Genomic DNA, 8,429 nt, shown 5'->3' with positions numbered 1-8,429 from the left:
GCAAGCAATTTAGGATTTGTGGGTTAAGAACACTTATGCTCATTTAACTTACTTTTCGATGTGAGAGTTGACCAAATGAGATTGATCCATTTAAGTTGGCATTGTTGTGGTTCCAACAAGGAAAAGGACCCTTAGCTCACTCCAAGCTAAGATGCCTTTTATGCTTCAATTCCTTTATACACATTTACATTAGTTCTTTCTATACTTTACTTGTCTATATTGCATAGTTACTTCATTTATTCCTTCATTAGTTCATCTATTACAATTTTGCATGATCTTTCATTGCTTTATATGTTTATCTCTTCATTGCAAACCCCATGATCCTCACAACAAAGATTGCACACTCATTGGTCTCAAGTGTCCTTGGGAGACGACCCGGGAATTGAAACTCCCGGAATTGAATTAGTTTTGAATTGTGACTATTCTTGGATTTAGTATTTGATCTTGGGAATTAATTGTTGGTGTAGACTATACTTTCAACCATGGAATTATATTTTGTGAAAATCTAGACTAACAATAGTTCTCTCCATCATCGTGCTTTCACTTTTTAAGTAATGTCCCTTTTTCAGGGTTTGTACTTTTTGGTTGAGCATTTTGGGCCTAGATTTTTCAACCATTTTTGGCATTTGCGTGGTGTTTTTCCCTTCTAGTGATCCTTTCATTGGTCTGACTTCTCTGTCGGACCTTCTCAAGTTATTTTTAGCAATCCCATTTTTAGTCTGACCTTGTCAGGCCGCTTTGCATGGGTTACTTTTTATAACTTCTTGCATTAACTTTGGCTTTTGTCGTTTCACCTTTCTGACCTTTCTTTGGTCGGGCGATGAATTTTGTGTTTTGAGCGTAAATTAATGTGTCTTGGTAGGAAACTTTTTCAGGGAATCTTAAATTTTATTCAAGTAGTAAAATGAAAAATAAAGAGTAAGTACATATGGGGGCTTACCCTAGTAGTCGTGTAGCTTTTAGGCCTTGGCCTGGTGCCTCATTAAAAAGCCCTTTAGGGAAAAAGAGCGCGCCTTGGCCTGAGACCTTTTTTCTAGCTGTAGTACTTCCTTAGGTTGTAGGCATGCCATGACCTCAGGAGCTCCCACCCTTGGAGGTTGGCCACCCTATAGTATACTTTTCCTAGTACTTCTGTGATTCAGTATGGTCCTTTCTAGTTGGCTGCTAGCTTCCCTTCTCCTGACCGACCTGCTCCGATATCGTTTTGGATTAAAAAGAGGTCATCGGTAGTGAAGCTTCGCCAGATTACTTTCTGGTTATACCGAGCTCTTCCCTTTGTACTTGGGAGTTGGTATTTTCATTGTAGAGGATCACCCTGGGGGATCTTTCTTCTACTTCTACGGGAATTATTGCCTCCATTCTGTAAGCAAGTCGAAAGGGTGATTCTCCGGTGGTGGAGTGTGGTGTTGTCCGGTGTGCCCATAGGACTTGTGGGAGCTCCTCAGCCCAGGCTCCTTTTGCATTTTGTAGTATATATTTTAACCCAACTAATATGACTTTGTTGGCGGCTTTCGCCTGTCCGTTGGCTTGTGGGTGTTCCATGGAGGTGAACTGGTGCTTGATTTTTAGATCAGCTACCAGGTTCCTGGAGCCCGTGTCGGTGAACTGAGTGCCATTATCCGTGGTGATGGAGCATGAGACCCCAAACCTTGTGACAATGTTTCTGTATAGGAATTTCCGACTTCTTTGGGCGGTGGCGGCGGCCAATGGCTCTTCCTTGATCCACTTTGTGAAGTAATATATTCCTATGATAAGGAATTTAACTTGCCCTGATCCCTGGGGGAATGGTGCGAGGAGGTCAAGCCCCCACTTTGCGAACGGCCAGGGTAAAGTAATGCAGATGAGCTCTTCGGGTGGGACAATATGAAAGTTGGCGTGCTTCTGGCATATGGGGCATGTTTTGACGAACTCTGTTGCTTCCTTTTGCAAGGTCGGCCAGTAAAAGCCAGCCCGGAGTATCTTTTTGGAAAGAGCTCGTGCCTCGAGGTGGTTGCCGCACATGCCACCAAGGACTTCTTTTAGGACTTCCCTTGTAGTGGAGGTCAGAATGCATTTTAGGAGGGGTGTTGAGATCCCTATCCTATATAGGACATCGTGCACTATGGTGTAGTACTATGGGGAGTGTTTCGGACATGAGGTAGCTTATTATGGGAGTCATCTACCCTTGGTACTGGTTTGATATGCTAAGGACCTTCTCTTCTTTCGAGGTTGATGGGTGTTGTAGTGTTTCTTGGATGAGGCTTCTATTGTTGCCCCTAGTTTGGTGCTGGCTAGTTTCGAAAGTGCATCGGCTCGGGCGTTTTGTTCCTAGGGTATATGTCAGATCTCGTATCCCATAAATTTTTTGAGCTGTTCTCTGGTCTTGTCTAGATATTTTTTTATGGTGGGTGATAAACCCCGTTTTTAGGGTTTATCTTGTATGGATTTCGAGGGTTTTATCAATGTTATTTCACACTTATTCATAAAAAATGCATGGTTTTGTGTTTCCTTCCGATTTTGCTTCATGGATGAAAACATGCCTCTTTTACACTAAATATGCCATATTTGAATCCTCTTCTATTACCATTCGATGACGTGATCTGTTTGTTAAGTGATTTCAGAGTTTATAGGGCAAGGATGGCCTAGAAGAGAGGAAGGTACGCATGCGCGTTGATCAAAAAATCCCAGGGACACGTATGTGTGCTGTACGCGTACGCATCGGTGCTGGCACGTGATTTTTAAGTGACATCGTGCTGGGAAAATTCACAGAAGCTATGGGGCCCAATCTGAACGAACTCTGGTGCCAAAACACTTAAGAGGACCAAGGGATGAGGGGATATTCATTCATTCAAACATTTAGATATTTTCTAGTTAGTTTTGGAAGTTACATTTTGTAAAGTGAGAAACTCTAGCTTCTCTCTAGGGTTTTGCTTCTCAATTTGGAATTCTCTTGGATCCATTGGTGAGATCTATTGTCAATTCAATTATACATTGCTTCAAGTTGTAGATCTAATTCTCCTACTCTCAATTTAGTTCTTGTTGTTCAAGCTACTTGTGGATCTTAGCTTTGGATGTTATTACTTTGATTTCCATTGATTCATTGAGGTAATTCATGTTTACAGTTTTCAATTGTTTGATTGTTGTTAATCTCTTGTAGTGGACATTTTTAATTTCAAGTTTATTCTCAACTTTACAATGTCTCTCATATTTGCTCTCCAAGTATTTGAGAAAATGCCAACTTTAGCTATGGAGTAGACTTTTTATTCTTGGCTTGGGGGTTGAGATATTAGAAACACTTGTATTATCAAGTCATTTGTTGATTATCAATTGGAAATTGCTAATTGGTTTGAATGTCACTAAAGCTAGACTTCCCTAGGGTTAGACTAGGACTTGTGAACTTAAATTGATTATTTTCACTTGACTTTCCTTCACACTAGAGGTTAACTAAGTGAAGCAATAACTAATTGTGGTCACAATTGATAGAGATAATAATGATAGGAAATCCAATTCTCACTCCTAGCCAAGGCTTTTATATTGCTTGATTGTCATTCACACTACTAGTTTGTTCCTTTCTTGCATGAAACTCCAAAACACTTCTAACCAATAATGTGCACCTTGGAGCACTTCTAGGGAGAACGACTCGGGACTAATACTCTCGGTTATTGAATTTTGATTGTGGTGACATAATTTCTTTGTTTGATGAGGAATTACGTGTCGGTTTAGACTATACTCACGATTGGATTTATTGATAAATTCTATACCGGCATAAAATCTCTCATCAAATTGGCTCCGTTGCCGGGGAGTTGCACATGAGTGCCATATTGTTGGTTAGTGTAAATATGTAGATATGTGCATACTTGCATTTTCCTTGATTGTGTGTGTTAGTTCAATTGTTAGTAAGGATTACTCTATGTTTAGTTCACTTTATTGTCATGAGCTCTCTATCTCTTTTCTTGAATGACGCGTTCCTTACCGGATCCGAGCTTAGCTACATTTTATCTTGAGATAGAAAGAACTTTTCTTCACAGTAGACAAGCTCGGAGACAGTTGGCCTTTGGAGGTGGTTAAAGGGTTTTTTCCAATTGACCCACCACATCCGAAGTTGATTCCGAATCGTCATTCGAAGAAGGCACTATTTACTATTCCATAGACACTACTAATAACTCTTCTCTTGATCTAGGTATGAACACTATGGCCGCTCCAAGGCGAGTCACTCTCAAGGAAGCCGGTCCTCCGGATCTTGTTCTTCAACCTACTCACATTCGTCATCCGGACTTGAATGCTAATTTTGAGCTCAAAACCACTTTGATCAATCTTCTTCCCAAGTACCAAGGACTTCCCGCTCAAGATCCTATTAGACACCTTAGGGACTTCCAAGGTGTATGCTCCACTACTAGGCGGGAAGGTTCTAGTGAAGTTGCGGTTTCGTTGTATGCTTTTCCTTTCTCTCTTGAAGGGAGAGCCAAGGAGTGGTTCTACTCTTTGCCTAGTGAGATTGTTGGTGATTGGGACTTGCTTGGAAGAGAATTCTTAGAAAAATTCTTTCTTGCGGCAGTGATCGATAAGTTGCGAAAAGAAATTTCATGCATTGTCCAAGGTGAATTGGAGACTCTATACGAGTGTTGGAAACAATTCCGAAAGCTTCTTGACTCATGCCCCAACCATATGATTGACATTCTAGTCTTGATTAGCTATTTTTGTCAAGGAATGAAACCGCAAGACAAGATCCTCCTAGATGCTTCAAGCAATGGTTCCTTGACAAAATATAGAATAGCGGAGGAGGCATGGTAATTGATCTCCGATTTGGCCGAGTCTACTGTGCATGCTAGACAAAGGAACAATCACCCTAGAGCCGTTAATGAAGTTTCTTCTAGTGGTGAGACCGCTGCCCTTACTAAAACCTTGGGCGAGATGACAAGCATTCTAAAGCAACTCCAAATAAATCAACAACAACCTCCATTTCATCAACAACAACCTCTACCACCTCCTCAACAACAAAGTCAACAATTGGTCTCTCAAAGAGTATGTGGTATTTGCTCTTGCTACTCCCACTACACGGATCAATGTCCAAGTCTCCAAGAAGACAACACCTTGGTGGTTACCTATAATTTTTATGACCGTCCGAGTCAAGGATACTATTGATGAGATATTTTGGAGGAAAAATAAATTTCTCCCAAAATACCCAAAACTAACCGGCAAGTGCACCGGGTCGCATCAAGTAATAAAAACTCACGGGAGTGAGGTCGATCCCACAGGGATTGAAGGATTGAGCAATTTTAGTTTAGTGGTTGATTTAGTCAAGCGAATCAAGATTTGGTTGAGTGTTTTGTGATTTGCAGAAATTAAATTGCATTGAAGTAAAGAGAACAAGAAATAAATTGCTGAAACGTAAAGGACAAGAAATTAAATGGCAGAAGCTTAGAGTGCAAGAAATATAAATTGCGGAATCTTAAAGCGCAAGGAATATAAATTGCTTGAAATGTAAAGGGGATTGGGATGTGGATTTGCAGAAATTAAACAAGGAAAAATTAAATTGCATCAAACAGAAGAGGGAAAAGGAAATTGGGATTGAACCGGATATGAAGCAGAAAAGTAAATGAACATAGAAAGGAAAGAAACAGAATGTAAATTGGGGATTTGGTTCTCAGGACCCAGAGACTAGAAAACCAAGTCTAGATCTCAATGCCTTCCTAGATCCAACAAGAACAATTGCAAGGAAATTGTAAATTGCAAAGAAAAGAGATGAGGAGCAATTAACAGAAACTTAAATTCAATTAACAGTAAAGAAACAGAGAGATCCAAGATTGAGATTGAAATAGAATTTCTTCAATTCTCCAATCCAAGATCCAAGACAAGTGTAAATGAAATTGAAAGCAATGAAAACAAAGAAATTAAAGTTCACTCAAGTTCAAAAGCTCTCCGAAAACTATTATGAAAATTCCAAAAGGAAAGCTCTCCGAAGAACTTGAATTCTATCCTATTTATACACTTTCTTCAAATGATCTTCAAGCCTTGAGTTGGGCCTTTGCTCTTGGTGGAATTGGGTTGAAAGAGGCCTTGGTTGATTGCTCTTGAAGTTTGAAGAAGAACCAAAGTGAACCAATTGAACCGGGTTTGAGGTTAGCAAAAGTTGGACCAAAAGTTTGAGCCAAAGTTAGGGGTTTAGGGGTCTAACTTTGGCTCCAACTTTTCACATCAGCAAACACATTTTTCTGGTATGCACGTTGGTGCCAACGTTAGGGGTCTAACTTTGACCCTAACGTTGGCCTTGTCTAGTGTGCTTGTGGTGCCAACGTTAGCCTCCAAGTTAGGGGGCTAACGTTGGCGCAAACGTTGGCCCCTCTCCCTTATGTTTTCATGTGCCAACGTTAGCCTCCAAGTTAGGGGGCTAACGTTGGTGCAAACGTTGGATGGCCAGGGAGGAATTCATGTGCCAACGTTAGCCTCCAAGTTAGGGGGCTAACGTTGGCGCAAACGTGGGATGGCCAGGGAGGAAATTTCAAGTTCCAACGTTAGCCTCCAAGTTAGGGGGCTAACGTTAGGGCTAACTTCTTGCTTCCTGGTTCAATTTCACTTATTCCATTGTCCTCTCTTCACTCCTAGCCATTCCTCTTTGCTTCAACCTTTCTCCAAGCTTTCTTCACCTATCATTAATCAACCAAACTCATCAAAGCTATGCTCAAAATCATGAGATATTCATTCTTTCATAATATGCAACAAATATAGCATAAAACCTCATGAAATGGCATAAATTCATATATGGTTGGTTCAATCAAGGGAAACATGAAAATCTACTCAATTAGCTTGCTTGTAGCTCAAGAAAGTGCATAATTCTAATGAAAACAAAAGAAAAAGACTAGTTAAAATAGGCTAGGATGAGTTGTCATCACAACACCAAACTTAAAGCATGCTTGTCCCCAAGCAAGAAATGAATTATTGAGAAGAAAGAATGAAATGGAAGAGGAAGTTCATGCTAGCAGAGTATTATTGATAGTTCATGGGGTTTTGTGTGGATATGCAAATACTCACTTCTTATTGACTCCTAGGCCTAGAAAGTCTCCTTCAAGCTTCAAGTGACATACTGCTATGACCTCTCATTATTCCTTTATCCTTGGCTATTACTTTGTTCATAAGCTTTATTTGAGTGTCATGTGTAGCAAGTTCATTTTCTTTTCTTTATACTTGACACATTATTCACTATAGACACTTGGCTCACATTCCTTCTTAAAACATTGATGCCCAGCACCTCTTTGGGCTACTAAATGCCTTGTAGTTAGGTTGCTCTTGATAGTGGACTTTCAGCTGATGATCCCGGATTAGTTAACCTAAGTCACCAAGTGTTGATGCACTCCAAAGAGCTTAATAATCCAAGCAGATCCTAATACAAAGACACTACAGGCATATATTCTAAGGTTCAAGCTATTGGTGTCCAACTTTGTTAATTTTTGTTTTCTTTTGTTCTGCCACTCTTTGGCTATTTCTTTTTCTCCCTTTTTTCTTTCTTTATGTTTTTCTTTCTAACCAAGGATTTTTATTCGATTGAGATTCATAGACAGTAGCTACTTTCTACTTAAGAGGAGACATCCTAGTTCTCTTATTCACTAAAAGTGAGCTATCATACAATCACACACATAACACCACTTACTTTTATTCTACTTCTATCTAACAGAGACCATTTCACTTCACATTCAAACTTTTTCTTTTATTGAATTTAAAGATGCAGGGGACAACACATGCTTCTTGTCAAGTGAAAATAAACACACAAGCACACACATAAACTAGCCTACTTATTTAAAAGAAACAAACATAATGCAAAGGCTTTTAATTAAGAAGACTACTTAGAAATGCAAAGACAACTTAGAACAGATAGAATGCATGTTTTTTTCTTTGTAGTGATGAACAAGGAGCAAGTCCACCTTTCATTTGTCATGCCTTTTCTTTCTCCTTTCATACACTTGACTGCTAGTGTTCCCACCATCCTTGTTTGGTGCCTGTTGATCTTGCCAAAAGCCAGCCTTATTCATAGCCTCATCCACTCTATCTTCGAGTCTCATAGCCCTGTTCACTTCTACCTCACTTCTCATTTTAAAGAATTCATCAAAGGTTGGGAATGCCGGATCCATGTTGTGCAAATGTTCTCCAATATAGTTCAGTTTGGTTTGGCTATTGACATTATAATCGGCTTGCACTTCATACCTTGCATCTTGGAGTGTTGTGAACTCCTTGAAAGCCTTCAAACTTTCAGCTTGCATTTGTTCCAACTTCCCAAAAGATTCATGAGATTGAAAGGCATGTTCTTCTTGCATCGCAAGAAATCTTGACTCGAATTCATTTTGTTTGTTTATTATTCTTAGCTCTCTTTCTTCTTGTGCTTGTTGATTTTGCATGTACAGAGAATGGTATTCCTCTTGCCTCTCTTGGATTCTCGTGTACTGTTGAGACAATCTCCC

The sequence above is a fragment of the Arachis ipaensis genome, chromosome B6, assembly GCF_059453495.1.
Source record: "Arachis ipaensis isolate K30076 ecotype BB chromosome B6, ASM5945349v1, whole genome shotgun sequence".
In the NCBI taxonomy this organism is placed as follows: domain Eukaryota; kingdom Viridiplantae; phylum Streptophyta; class Magnoliopsida; order Fabales; family Fabaceae; genus Arachis; species Arachis ipaensis.
This window is presented reverse-complemented; position numbering follows the sequence as displayed.